The sequence below is a fragment of the Camelus bactrianus genome, chromosome 23, assembly GCF_048773025.1.
Source record: "Camelus bactrianus isolate YW-2024 breed Bactrian camel chromosome 23, ASM4877302v1, whole genome shotgun sequence".
NCBI classification, from domain to species: Eukaryota; Metazoa; Chordata; class Mammalia; order Artiodactyla; family Camelidae; genus Camelus; species Camelus bactrianus.
Genome location: NC_133561.1, coordinates 29784623 through 29799880, shown reverse-complemented (window position 1 = coordinate 29799880; position 15258 = coordinate 29784623). Strand labels below are relative to the sequence as shown.

The following is a 15258-nucleotide window of genomic DNA, read 5'->3' as shown; positions in this document are numbered from 1 at the left end:
AGGCCAAATAGCTGAATGTCTATTGTAATTTCTGGCATCCCTGAAAGCCGTATCTAATCACATCTAATCAGAGTAACAGTGATGGTAATGTGTAAAAATTATGTTGTTTGGATTTATAGTCACTACTGAACATTTAAATATAGGTAGGTATTCTAGATGTACCTCCGGGTGAAAAAGTCTCCTTATGTGTTTTATATTAAGATTCTATTGATTCAAATGACTGTCAGCCATTTGAAGGAGATATATATATATAAAATCCATGTATTATTATAAATACGCCCTGTGATTAATGATGACTATTAAAGCTATTGATTGTATATACAAAAAACTATTTTAAATATTCAAATAAGTAGAGAAATAGTTTGACAATTGATATAAATACTGAGAGGTCATTATATAGATAACTCTAGGGAAAACATAATTTTTCATCCAACAAACATCTAATATTATTAATAATTACACAAGGCAGAATGATAGATTAGATTGCATCAAAGTGATAATTTTTATAAAACTTGATATAGTGGTACTCATGGTGTTAAACAAAATGACTTTTAATAGCTGTATCGAGTTATTTCATTTCATTTAGGCCACTAGATTTCTAAGAGCAAGTACTGTAAGGGGCTCAGAAAAGCAGAGTGGACAGGAGAATGTCAGCTCTGGCCACTCCAAACGTGATAAAATGGGGAACCTTCTAAATCATATGTAACATTCATGATAAATGATCATCAAGCTGAATATAATCACTTATTATAAGATATATGCAGAAAAGGAGAAATTAAGGAAAAATGAAGCAGCTCCCAAATATCTTGTGCTTCTTCTGATGACAGTTGAAGGTGAGGATCTACGAAGTGTCACGAAGAAACAATTTTGTAACCACAGGAAGCAGCTGCTGGCAGCACCGACAAATTCTTGTTTCTGCATGAGAATACCAAACTTGAAAAATTTGGAAAATTAAATATTCATAAGATATTTACAATAACTATTAAACTGTTTCGGGTATAATGTCTAATTTTGTTTCCTATAGCATCCAAACGCATGCCATGATATTGAGAGTAAAGATTTGGTCTGCATTTTATGCTTTAATTCTTGGACGTTGGCATTCGTGCCAACTTTGAGGTACCCCTAGAGATGCACTTTCCAAAGTGGTAGACTTCTAACTTAAAACCAAACTTCTGCTTTTCCAGGCAGAGTTCAGCCAGCTCCCAGGGGCCACCCTGCCATTTGCATAATGTCACCTTTCACCTCTCAAAATTGACTTTTTAAAAGCTCTCTTCAGTGCTCTCCACATTTGTGTTTACTGAACCGGATCAGACAAAATATATTAACGGATCCTGGAATAAATAATTCCTTACAGTTATCCACAATGCAGGCAGTAATTAGATACCGATTTGCCAGCACAGTGTGTGTTTTTTTTCTACATCATCTTTATCCTCTAGCTCAGAAAGCACCCATTTTATATAAAGTACTGTTTTCATCATCGACACTTCACCAAACCAGTGAACACCACCAAAACCTCAGCTTCTTATAAATACCTGATAAGATCTTTCTGGAAGACCTTCAGAACGTTCTCCACAAGGCCCAAGAGAAGTATGAAACATGCTCATTCAGTCACTCAGAACCTGAAGGGGAGGAACCAAGTCAGTAAACTCATTTCCTCTCCTTGTGCATTTGCAAAATGCCACGGTGGTGAGTCCAAATAGTTGACACAACTACTTCTGATCTTGCAGTACCCAGAGCCACGGGCTGGGACCACGGTCGAGCCACTGAGGCACTCATCTTTGGCATAATATTTAAAGGGGCATCAAAAACTTAATAATCAAATAATATTTCAGCACAATGTTTTTGAAAATAAAAATCATTGCATAAAACCTCATGTTGAACATCTCTGTAGAAAAATGCAAATCAATCTCGTTCCTGCTCAAGTATATGGCATCATTGCAATATTATGATTTATAGCAAATACATATTTTGGTCTTTAGCCACAGTTCTTGGCTCACAGCTCCCCAAACCCTTGGAATTTCCTTAATGATAAGAGCAATGGGAGAGGGAACCTCCATGAAAAAAATTAATAAGTAAACCTAATTACCTCCCCCTGCAAAAAATAAAAATAAAAATAAAAACTTAAAAACGAAGAAAGAGCAATGGGAGCATCTTTTGCTACAATATTTGCTCAATTGCCTTCAGAGCCTGAAATGGTTTTAGAGCCATAAAGGTGAAATGGCAGTCTTGTTATTTATAAAAAGCCTCTTTCAATCACATCTGAGTTTATGTTAGTGGGGTGGCTTTTGGAAATTCTCTAAGAATGGGGCCTGGTTGCCAGGGGAACCAAACTTGTGATTACGTGGTTTGAAATGTTAGCTCCATTCCCTGACTTCCAAGGGGGAGGGGAGGCTGGAGATTGAGTTCCATCACAATGGCCAGTCACTTAATCAAGCATGCCTATGTAATGAAGCCACCATAAAAAGCCCCAAATGTTGGAGATCAGAGCGTGTCTGTGTTGGTGAATACATGGAGATGCAGGGAGAGGGCATGGAAGCCCTGTGCCCCTTCCCCCATGTCATGCCCTGTGCATCTTTTCCATCTGGCTGTTCCTGAGTTACGTCCTTTTATAATAAACTGGTAATCTAGTAAGTAAAATGTTTTCCTGAGTTTTGTGAGCCACTCTAGCAAATTAATTGAAACTGAGGAGGGAGTCAAGGGAACCCTAGATTTATGGCCAATTGGTCTGAAGATTGGTGTCTAAGGGTTGGGGGAAGCCAATAAGACTGAGTCTAGTAGGACTATGAGACCTGATACTACCTCCAGGAGGACAGAGTCAGAATCGAGTTGCATTGTAGGACATCCAGCCGGTGTTGCAGCATTGCTTGGTGTGTGGAAGTTTCAGAAGTGAAGGAGTGTTGTAGTGAAGTATTGAGAGTAGGGGCGAGATAGGAGAAATGTGTTTTTCTTTAGTAAAGAAAATGCAAATTAATCTTATTCCTGCTCATCTATATACTGACATTACCTAGGAAAAAATGAGGTTCCCAGCCCTTGCTGGCTGTGTCACGTCTCCGGGGATTTTTGTGAGATGTGAATACATGCAACTCAAAGCAGTGACGCCAACCATCAGAAAGAACCAGCTGGCTGAAAATCCCTTGTATTTGGCAGTTAGAATATTGAAACCATAGAACACATGATGTAACATTATCATTGCCTGGAAAAAGTGATTTAATTTATTATATAAATTTAAGCATCCTATATATACTTCCAAAGAAACCCCCTGGTTTGGAAAGCAACAATAATAATGCAAATAAATAAATAAAACTGAAGGAAGAATATGAACAATGTTAAAGACAAAACACTTTCGGAACATGAGAGCCACAAATAAAAAAAACCCTAAAAATATTTCAAATACCATTTGATGACTGTGTTCCCAAAATTGACCACTAGCCTTTGTGAGCATGACTGATGATAATTTTTAAATGAACGATACTGGAATTTCAAATAAATTGTTATGCTACATTCAGTGTGATGTTCTCAATGCAGAATCTGGAATCTACTGTCGATTCAAATCGTGGGTCCTCCATCTACCTTCTATGTGTCCTAAACTCTTTGTGTCTCAATTTCCTTATTCATAAAATGAGGATTTAAAAACTATTATTTACCTCATAAAGTTGTGGCTACTAAACAAACAAATATTTATAGACCTATACTGTACTTTTATGGGATAAAAAATAGACAAAGGTTGTTGCCTTGTGGAATTTATATTTTGGAAAGAAAAGACAGAAATGAACAGTAAGCACAGTGAACAAGAAAACAGTGCAGCACGTTAGAAGGTGAAAGTTACTTTGGGAAAGAAGAGGAAGCGTAATGGGTAAAGGTGATTGGAAATGGTAGGAGTGGGTGGGAGGTAACTTAAAACAAGGTAGTGAGAGTAGAATTAAATAGTTTGAGGATGAAATGAAATGGATATAAGGTACTTATCACAGCGTGTAATATATTGTAAACAATAAACGTTAGCTATGGTGATGATGAGAATGCTAATTATGATTCATGAATCCTGTGTTATAAATTTTAACATAATTTAAGTATGCATTTTCTTCTTATTATTATTTACCTCATTTTCCTAAGTAAGTATTGGACTGAAATGAAAATAAAACCAATATAAGCTGGTATCAGTTATTAAAGCACAACATGTCAAACTCCTGTCCAGGATGCTCAGAAAACTCATGGCTCTAAGAACGGTCCAGCCACCACCCTGGTGAGATCCAGTACCTAGTGCAGTTGAAAGGTGGTGAACCCTCCTCAGGTGTGCTCTGGTCTTGCCACGATTATACTGAATAACTATTGTGACACGACATATATAGTAGAAAACACTTAATGCATTCTAAAAAGTGAAAAGCAGGCTTCGCAGATGTGCCCATGGATATGTGGCGGTTTGTCAGTTACCCTGGCAGGCGGTGGGGCAAAGCAGATGTCCCATTAAGAGAAGGCGGTGAGCACAGAGCGCTGTGATGTGCATATGGATGTATAAGAGGTCTGACAAGGATAGAATGAGCAACGTGAAACTTGCAGGCGGGACATGTCAGAAAATAAAATTGGAAAGATGCCACAATAAAGTTCTTTTATAAGTGTGAAGTTTGGAATTTACCCTAGGTTACAGAGAATCATTAATTTAAAAAGGAGAAAGAATATGATCGGATATGCAATATAGAAAGATTACTTTAGCTTCCTGCCTAGAAGATGATTCCTTGAGACAGAAGGGAGGAAGGAAACTTCTTACAAAGTTATTTCAACAGTTCATGAGACAACTGATGTGACTAATAACTAGATATAAATAAGCATGAATTAATAACCAACTCAGTGACCACTGTATGGGGTTAGTGACTTTGTATTGTGAATTGTAGGCAGTGAAATGGGAAAGGGAGACTGAAAAGAAAAAAAAAAAAAGAATTTCAAGATCACCTGAAAATGGCATCATTATCAGGAAAATAGACACCCTTTTTAGGATTAAGCAGTTCCATTCTAGGTCTACAAAGAAAAATAAAAGCAACACTTGAAGAGTTTTATATCAAAAGGAAGAAGAAAAATCGATTTCAGGCCATAGAGTGTTTTAAACTTAAGAAAGTTAATGACAGGGTATAACGGAGGGACAAGGTCCAAAAGGAAGACAGAGAAGGGAAATAAGAGAAATGCGTTCATGTGCGCTAAGCCTGACGTACAGGAGTATGGTTACAGACAGGGATAATCGGAGGCATTAATTCAGTGGGGTTACACTGAACGCATTCCACCTCCGTCAAGCGGGATGGGAGGCTGTCCAAGGGCGGGTTGAGTGAGAGACGTGGAGCTGTGGCATCCACATTCTACAGCAAGAAGTCACGGCGTGTCTGCTGGGGGCTGTACCTTAGAGACCAAGTAGATGATTCAAGAAAAATGCATACCTTTTGTCTCTAAAAACAGATGAATTACAGGGGAAAAAAAGATGAAGAGACAGAGGATTGAAAGTATGATCCTAGAAAAGAGTCGGCCAAATATTTTTAACTTTTGGCTCCATAAAGTTGCTTTCCTCCCACCCCTTCTCTCTCCCTCTTGCGTTGCTTCCAACCACGGCCTATCAGGAACTGTACTATGGCCGTCAGGACAGAGCGGGGGATGCACACAGAGGGTTCTGGGTGACTTTCCCTGTGTCACTGTTTTCCTTGGCTGTTTTTCTTTCCTGTTGTTACTCACTGACCACTACCCACCAGTGCTGGTTCCGATTTCCCTCGTGGGTGGTCACCACTCTGTCGATTCTACTATAATACGGGGTTCCACCCTGCCAGGGGCGCCTGCTCCATGCAGTTTCTCGTCAATAACCCCTCCACTGAGATCTGCTCCATCCACTCCAAGTGGATGAATATGTCCACAGGAAGTGTCACGTCTTTTAGTCTAATTTAATTCAGATAATCCAGCCTCTAAGCAATCATTTTCTTTTGATTACTAAATGGTAGCCTTGCTTTTTAAAAAAGATCTATGTCCTTCTGTCTATGATCAAATTCTCCTATAGACTGAGTTGGAGTGAGGGATATTGGTGTTATATCCAGCCTCTGACCGAACTTGAACTTTTTTTCTGTCTGTGGGCAATGTTCTGGGCAGCTTTTTTTTTTTTTTTTAATTGAAATGTAGTCTGTTTGTAATGCTGTGTTAATTTCTGGTGTAGAGCATAGTGATTCAGTTATACATACATATATTCCTTTTCATATTATTTTTCATAATAGGCTATTATAAGGTATTGGATACAGTTCCCTCTGCCCTACAGTAGGATCTTGTTTTTGGGCAGTCTGAATTATTATTATGATTTTTAATGTAGGTGTTAAACCTAGGCATCCAGGAACCTTACTCTCAGTTTCCGTCAATCGCTGTGGCATTTACCCTGAGGGACTAAATGGTCTGTCTTAATGTCCCAGAGTTCCTACAAAAATATATAAGTCAGATCCCACTGTAACTCCTGATACAAAAGATGTTTAAGCAAAAATTGAAGTCCAGTGGGAAATGGATGTTAGCTAAATATGTGAAGGTATGCTAGAGGCTATGACACATAAGCTCTTTAATTTCAGTGGTTTAATGCAGCTGAAGCTTCTTTCTTCATTTTGCAAAGTCCAAAAAGGTTGTCCCTGGTCAGTTTTCCTCCAGATAGTGACCTGGGGACTCAGGCTCCTGCTCTTGTGTCTCCATTGTCTTCAACAGATGGCTTCCAAAGTCACCCTATTCATCTTCATCAGACTGTCAGGAGGCAAAAGAGAGAATATAAAGAAGGGGGACCCGTGTATTAACCACCTCTCCTTCACCTATTTTTGTATCACCTTGTCTTTAAAGCTGTCTGAGCAGATGCTTCACAGCTAAAGCTGTTTTCTAAGAAAGGAGGGGATTCCAGCTCTTTGGTGGGCAGTCAGCCACCTCTGCCACACATCCAGTGAGTCAGATTTTCCTGGTCTGGGTATTTCCTCAGGAGTACTGTAGCCTGTGCTCAAGTACTGAGTAAGAGATGATACTAAATGTATTCCCGAGTTGAAAAATTGCAGGGGAGGTATGATGCGGGCGGGCAGGACCGCCTGCTTGACATCTCTACTTGGAAATCTTGTAGTCATCTCAAATTTAATGTGTACCAACAGGAGCTCTTTACCTGCTCTGTCTGCCATGTCTGACCCATAGCTACTGTTTAAAAGAAACAGTAGGCACAAAATGGAGTTACTTGTGCTAAGCCCCACATCAGCAAATCATGTCTTGATACTTAACCTAAATGTGTTTTCAGCTTCTCCCAGGAATGTGACTTTTAACCAGTTAGTCTGGAAATTCCTGGTCTGTACTAGTGAGGTAATCTGCTACATAGAACCCTACCTTCCTCCAAAGGAAGGTGACCTTGCCTGAAGTAATCCTTTATTTATGTCCTGGTCCCATCCATCTTCTTAGAGATTCTTTCTGTTTTCTAGATGGGATGCTGCCTGATTCATGAATCGTTCAATAAAGTCTATCAGATCTTCAAATTTGCTCAGTTGAATTTTGTTTTTTAACACTACCAAATCTCTTTTCTTTCCTTCATGACCACGTTAGTATCATTAGCCATCTAGGTCCCAAGTGAGAATCTTAGGGATCACCTTGATTTCTTCCCTGCTTTCAGATTCTCAGTTTAATCTGTTTTCATATTCTGTTGATTTGACTTCCAAAATCTATTTTAAATATTTCTTCCTTCTATCTCTTCTGCCATTTCTCTAGTCCAAGGATCATTATCTCTGATTTATAATAACTATCATAGCCTCCTAACTGTTCTTCCTACTTCTATTTTTGCCATCTTTAATTCATTTTGCATTGAACAAACCCAGAGACCTTTTTAAAATGCAAAGCTTATTATGTTAATCTGCTTAAAACTCCTGATGACTTTCCACTGCACCTAGAACATATTTCAAACACCATAACACAGTTTACGAGATCTTGGATGACTTGATTCCTATCTAACCCTCCAACTTCATTTGGACCCACTTTCTTGCTTGCTCCTGCCATGCTGGCCTTGCCCCAAATACACCCAACAGTTTCCTATCTCAGGTCCTACATTCATGTTATTCCTCTTCATTTTCTATTTCCTCGGACAGTACTTCCATGACCCTCCCAATCTAAAGTGAATCCCTCATTATTTTCTCCTAGTACCTTTCATAGATCTCAACTTATTTTGTAATTACGCACTTGTTCATTTACTCTCCTGTTAGACTGCAAATTCCATGAAGGCAGAGGTCATGTGTATTTTCTTCCTCAATCATATCTCAGTACTTATCACATAGTGAATGTTTAAAATGTATCTGTAGGAAGAATGAATGAATGGGTGGATTATCAGGAGCTATTGAAATATCTAGATTCAGGGTAAAATTGGGAATTGTATAATTATAATAGATTGAATGAAAAAATTTTTGATTGAGAGATTCTAGTGAGAGTGAACAGTTGGCTTAGTGCATATAGGAAAATGGAACATGTGTGGGTAAAGATAGAAGAAAGCAAGGGAATGGTTCAATGGGAGAGTGTGGAGATGGAGTTCAGGAGTTTTGGGATGACTAGGGTCAGAGTGTAGACATAGTCAGAAGTGCAGAGCTGATGAAGATCAGCAGAGCTGGAGAAATAGGAATTGCAGCATAAAGATGTCAAAGAGGACAACACAGTAGAAACAAATAGACCTGGAACATAGGTGATGTTTTAAAAGTGTTAGTTCATGAAGTGAATGAAAGTAGCAGGAATCTGGATGGAGAAGAAAAATGGGAGAGCAAATGTCATCCCTAAAAGCCATGTGGACAGTGAGCAAATTTACATGCCAGAAGTAAGTAAATGTAAGGATCAAGGGTTGGCAAGACTTCTAATAAAAATAGATGAATGGGTTGAATGGCATGACAGGATAGAAATTTCTCTTCTATCATAAAACAGATGGGAGTGGAAGGTGGGGATTTCACAAGGAAAAGCAAGCTGGGCATGAAACAACATCATGATAGCTAGGTTTCTGTTAAGATAAGAGGCAATCAGGGTGAGCCTGTTCAACAAGACCAGCTATGGGTTTGGTCCTTGTAGGAAAGTCTGATGATGGAGGGTAGAGTTGGAGTGGCTTGGCTTATTTTGATGGGAAAACAGAGGTGATGTTTTTGATTTGTTTGTCTTTGTTTTTGTTTTTAGGTAGTAACTAAGTAGCAGGGATGAAGGAAACTGAACGCTTAAGTAGCAGGCTGGGAATAAAATTCAGCACAAGGGCAGGGAAGAACAAACTAGAGCAAATCCTATTGGTTAAGAAGGTTGAGGTGGGTGGCAGGAAGATTCCAAATTGATAGCTTTATTCGTGTAGGCATAGTTTATTCCAAATAAACCCTCCTGAATTTACTTAGATATTTGAGAGCTGAGCAACAAATGCTTTCTAGAGCTCTTTTGTTTTCCAGTGAATAGAAAGCACTTCATTTTTGTCTGAATTCATGTTTATGAATTCGGTAGAGTCAGGAGGTCAGAAGTCCATATCCTGCTTTTCTCAGGCTTCAGAAGCCAGTGAGAAGTGGAGCCTTTTGATTCAGTCCATTCATCCTTGTTTTTAAAGGGGAGGAAGGTCCTGCCATAAGTCAGCAGTTCCTTTTCCTACTCATTATTTTCCTGAGGTTTGTCATGCAATTAGAATGACTGAACTTACAATGACAAATATTAATGACCAAATAGCTAATTCTCTATTTTTGGAACTTCAGCTTGTCCATTGCAGGCCCAGTTTCTTCTGACTGACTCCACTCTCCTTGCAAAGGCTCATGAAACCTTTTCAGATAAATTCAGGTTCCTGTGTAGGTTTGGGAAAGCTGATTTCATGAGACTAGAGTAAAGGAAAGATTTTAGTGATGGAAATCTTATACAAATAAATCAGTAGTAGTCATTTTATATAAAAAGTATAGTGGTGGAAAAGTCATCAAGCCTCTTTGCTTCAATAAGCACTCTAATGATGTTGCTGAAAAACTGGCCTCTGTATCCTGATGGCCAAATTGAGACTCAGAGACAGAGTTTGGGGAGAATTAGAAAAGGGTAGCTTTGTTGCTTTCCCAGGCAAATGGGGAGTCACAGCAGGCTGATGTCTTAGTGACTGTGAATCCATCTTGGGCTTGGTGTCCTGAGGTTTTACAGAAAAAACAGATGGAACAGAAAGGAAACTATAATCAGGATGTTTCCCAGGGTGCTGTATTCTTGATGAATCTTGATAAATCCACCTGACGTCACAGAGAAGCTCAGGAGGGTCTGTTCATTCTTCTGAGACTATCAGCCTGTGACCACCTTCCTGGAACACAGCTTCTGAGTTAAAGGATAAGCTATTCTGGGTAAAGAGCGTATAGGGGGTGGAGAGTGTAATGGGCACGTTGGGGGCTGTTAAGCTCAAAAGCAATTGAGCAAGTGAAGCAGAGATTGGCATTTGTCAGAGAAAAGAGAAAAATAAGTTGCAAGAATTTTAAGTCAGAATGAATCAGCTTTAGCATCAGGGAAGCCATTTTGTTAGTTTCCTACTCTTTCAGAGACATGAGCCCACTGAGGAGCTACAGGGAAAGAAAAATCTTGGTAATTTCCAGTGTTAATTCAGGAGAGGGGAATAGCTTATCCTTATTTTTATGGGGGAAGGTACAGCTCTTGAGCTGCCCTCACCTCCTTACCCACTCTCACTGTATGGACATGGGAGTGCTGTGTTAATTAATCATTGATGGTATTTTGTATCATTGAATCTTTACAGGATGAAGGCATCTTCTGGTGTGTGGGCATGGGAGACTCTCACCTAAGGAGCAGGGCCATTCAGGGCATCAGTCACTTGACTAAGTCTGTGTTTCTTTGTGTAGAGGTGGAAAATTTTCATCTACCCTTCTAGGTTTTTCTGGCTGGTCTAAGAACTAAATTGACATGACATTAATAAGAGAAAATTAAACAAAGGTTTAATAACATGTATAAATGGGAGAGACCCAGGAAAACTGAGTAACTCACCAAAATGGCCTAAGCCCTCACTTTAAATACCATCTTCAGCTAAAGACAAAAGAGGATGTTGGGGGTCGTGGTTTTGGGACTTCAAAGGGGAGGAAGGCAATTCATATGGAGATGAAAAAGCAGATGTTTGATAAACAAATGTTTGCTGGGCTGTGCAGAGACAATGGCACACAGAGTGGACTCTGATACGTCTCCACCACACCTAGCCCAATTTCTTTGTGGATATCTCTGGTAAAAAGTGTATCCCAAGAACAGATCATTTATCTAAATTCTTTGAGGCAGTTAAGGGAGAGGTGGTAACAAGAAAAACTTCCCAAGTCTTCTGTTTCTTAAAAATAATCATTCTAAATTAATCTTCATGCTAGAGAGACCATTTGAGGGGAGCAAGTTTTGCTGCCGGCATTGATCAGAACATAGAAGAAAGCCCTGTCAGTGTTTGGGCGAGATGAAGGGGAAGGCCCTGGGACCTAGTGGAAGCCCATCTCACTTGATTTTGACCACAGTTTAGCCAAGATGTCTAGAAGGAAATCAGCATGTTCAAATGATGTCTTGCACAGGAAGCAGGGCCAGCACGTTGTACGTCAGAACACAGGTAGAAGGCTGTAAATGTATGCCAGCCATTTACAGTTAAGTAAAGCCTTCTCAGACAGGGTGTAAAATAGGACAAGGTCTATAACTCCTGGGTCAACATCAGCACATCTAAAATGAGAAAATTGTAGTTTACATACCACAGAGTTTTCATGTACTTATGTATTTTAGGTTTCCTTTCTTTTCTGGTTTTAATTGGTGTTTAGAAAAGCTTTTGTGAAAGTTTCATTCTGTCTTAGCCATGCTAAGGGAGAAACAGGGAAATGAGTTTGTGTCCTCAATTTGGCCAAAATGAAAGGGCATAGAGTTCAAGTTGGGGTCAGTATAGGGTGGCAGAAACAACCAAAAGTTGAGGGCCTTGAGTAGAAGGTAGACTGGGAAGAGCAAGGCCACTTGGCCAGCTGTGGAACACACTTAAAAGTTCTTTTATAAAATGAAAGCTTAGAAGTACCCTACTTCCTTATATTAATGGATTTGGCAGTTCCTTTCCAGGCAAACCCAGACCTCTAAAGTATAAATATCATCACAGTCTTAGGAAATATTTATTACTGACCCTCAGCTGTTTTCATCCCAGGATACTTGATCACCAAACAGGTGGGTGAGATGATCTCACCCCTTAAAACAACTTTAAGTGCTTTGTGCAGAAATACTTGACCTCTTATATCTGCCCAAGACATTTAGTGAAGGAGTCACAAAATGGCTTCCCTGATGCTAAGGCAGCTCTAGGAATTTATCGTAATGAATTAACTTGCTTTGAGTTACGTCTGACTGACTAACGTGTTTTTCTCCTTGTTACTGCTATTATTTAACTTGCCTGAATGACTCTGTGCTTAGCAATCCCAACCTTATGATTTACGTCCTACCCTAAATAATTTGTACCCAGGAGCTGTTTTCCAAAAAGAAGGTCACAGAACAATAACCAAGGAACAGTCAGATCTTCCAAGAGCCAGAGGGATCAGACCAGATAACACCAAGGCCTTGGGCAACAACCACCAAAAGTTCTGGTGACATGAGATAAACTTTTGTAAAAGTCTCTATTGTTGGTTATCACCGATATGCTCCATCCTGTTTGCCTATATAATCACCAAGCCCCAACCCCAAGGTGGATTCACAGTTATTAAAGTATTAACCTCTTGTGGCTCTCCTTTGCCCGGCAAAGCAATATAAAGTCACTCCTTTGGTTCTCAAACTCTGTTTCAGAGTTTGAACTCACCTTTTGGTGTGCAGAGGCCATTTTTTTCTGTAACATTATTACAGTTTGAGCCTACCTTGTTAATACTTAATGTCAGTAGTTGCTTACCCTTAAATTAAAAAAAACAAAAACACTTTTTTTAAACGTGTACTGGGCTAATTAATGGTTGAATTTCTGTCACTAACAATGCATTTCTGATTCTCATTACTGCTTTTCTGCATCTTCTTAAAAGGATTTTTTTCCCACATGGGAAAAGATATCAAGCTGCATTTGTTTGTAACATACTTTCTGAAGTCAGGAATAATGGTAAATAACTGGCCAGTCTGTGGTGGAACACACAGTGGAATTGGGCCAGGGGGTCAGGAGAGGGGTGGGTATGGAAGAGTGAGCACATGAGTCACACTTAGGACAAACTACCTATGTCTGGTCTGCTTAGACTTGGTCACAGTTGTTTTTCTGGCCAGATTTCCTTTCAGTTTGTAAATGAGAATGACCTTTAAAATTGCCATCAAAGTGTCACGAGAAGAGTATCATTTCACAAGCTTTTCATCCCAATTTTAATTATAATTTATGTAAGTTCACTATTTTATCTGTTTTGCACTGTTTTCAATGACAGTGTGGCTGGAAAACATGTCCTGTCCCCTCCCTTCCTCTGAAGGTTGTTGCCAGGTTGAAGGATGAGAGTGGTGACAGCAAATGGAATGTCCCCTGGTAAGAGTGTTACTGGCCAGTCTTTCCCAGATGCTGCCTGTCTCACTTACTCCAGTCAGTCTTGTGAAGATTAACGAACAGAACCGCAAAAACAGTGCAATACTTGGACTTGTTAAAAAAACAAAATCCAACTGAGTAAATTTGAAAAACTAATTGGCTTTATTAAGTGACTCATGAATCCAGTAACTAAAAGTTTGCTCTGAGGAGATTTGCAAAATGGAAGGTTTGTGTAGGAAAAAATGTGGGGACAAGGAAGCAAAGAAAATATTTTCATTTCAGGACAGCTTTCGGGGCAGGGAGGGAATGCCAGGGGTTTTTCACTTAGATTGCTTCTTCCTGGGTTGGGTGGGAGGGAATGGAGAGGGCCCACATAACAGATTTACCACAGTGGGGCTGATGAGAAAATTCCAGAATGGCTGATTAAGACTATGTTTCTGGGGGAGGTCAAAACTGCAATTAAGTCAGGTATAAAGACTAGGTTTGGTGTCCTGGGCATTGGCGCTAGTGACACCATTGTGGGCCTGTGGGTTTCTTATTTGTTTGTTTGTTTTTTTCTCCCAAAAGACTTTGGCACGTAAAATGTTGAGGGAATCAATTTAGTCTAACGGGACTGTTGGAAGAGGTGAAGGGAGGAAGAATCTTTTATTTGTTAAGCAAATATTTAATGACAGCTTAATACAACTTTATTGAAGCAGGCATTACCAGGACATAAAGGGAAAGCTAAAACAAAGCCTCTTTCCTTTCACAATCCAAAATCCACCTGGAGAGGTCAGACACTGTAGTAGAATCACTAAGCGAAAGGTCAGAGCTGTTTTGGTTGAATGTCACTGCTATGTATGGAAATTCAGGGCTGAGAAGGAGACAGTTTTAGCTGGAAGGCTTTGTGGAGGAGGTGGGGTTTTAGCCACGAAATGTACACTTACTGATTGCCTCTTTCCATTGAGCAGGCCTAAGAATTTTGAATATTATCAGTTTTAAAGACCCACATTAGCCCAGTTCTGAATGGAGCAGAAGCGACATGGTGCTCCCACAGGTCAGTAGGATTCGTGAAAGAAGATCACCCAGAATTGGCATGATTATTTTACATGTGCTGAGTTCTACCGAGGCTCAAACCTCAGGAGAAAAACAGTTTTTTTTTTTTTTTTTTCTTTCAAGGGGGACTTAGAACACAGCAAAAACCTATCTTTGTGACCCTGGAAAGGTAATATAGCTGAACTTTTCCAGTTCTGGTGCCACCAGCCATGCCTGGAGCTCAGCCAAAGGCATTTTAAGACACCCAGAAACGTCTGGTGCCGTAGTTGAGAATTAAGTTCAGACATTTCTGTCCATTCTTCACAAGATCCTGCCCCATGTGAAGCTGTGGCAAGAACAAGCCTGCTAACAAGAGCAAAAGCCACACTCTTCAGATGCTGGAAAGAAATATGCAGAAAAGGGAATGTTCCTATGAGATTTCACAAGGTGGCGGGCACAGGGAGAGGACAGTCTAAGAATGGAGAGCACAAAAGGAAAAAGAACAGAATGATGACTAGTCTGATAGAGATTGCCTGTGAATTATCTCCAATCCCAAGAACAGTGATGGCAGGTAATGTTCTCAGCGGTATCTTAGTTCTTATCTGTGTACATGCCTTTTATTTCTCCTTTAACTTCCTCATAGCTGTAAAAAAGACAGCACATAAAGGTTTGAGTTATTCAGATGAGCGTGACATGTACCCAGCAAAGTACACTTTGTAATCACTTTCCCGTAAGCAACAAGGATGCTTCACAGAATCCTTCACAGCAACCCATAT

The 15258-nt window shown here is 39.7% G+C and overlaps 1 long non-coding RNA gene across 6 annotated transcripts in view; it reads right to left on the bottom strand.

Moving 5' to 3' along the window:
- Nucleotides 1-4501: 4501 nt before the first annotated feature.
- Nucleotides 4502-15258, bottom strand: part of LOC123619225 (uncharacterized) — a 45760-nt gene continuing 35003 nt past the window's right edge. For 3 of the 6 annotated variants that reach the window (XR_006727760.2, XR_012501880.1, XR_012501881.1), the window contains one exon: nt 13634-15125. This is a non-coding gene — a long non-coding RNA (uncharacterized LOC123619225). Of the gene's footprint in view, nt 6742-13633; nt 15126-15258 lie in introns of those variants that run through there. The other 3 variants (XR_012501878.1, XR_012501879.1, XR_012501877.1) reach the window with 2 other exon arrangements.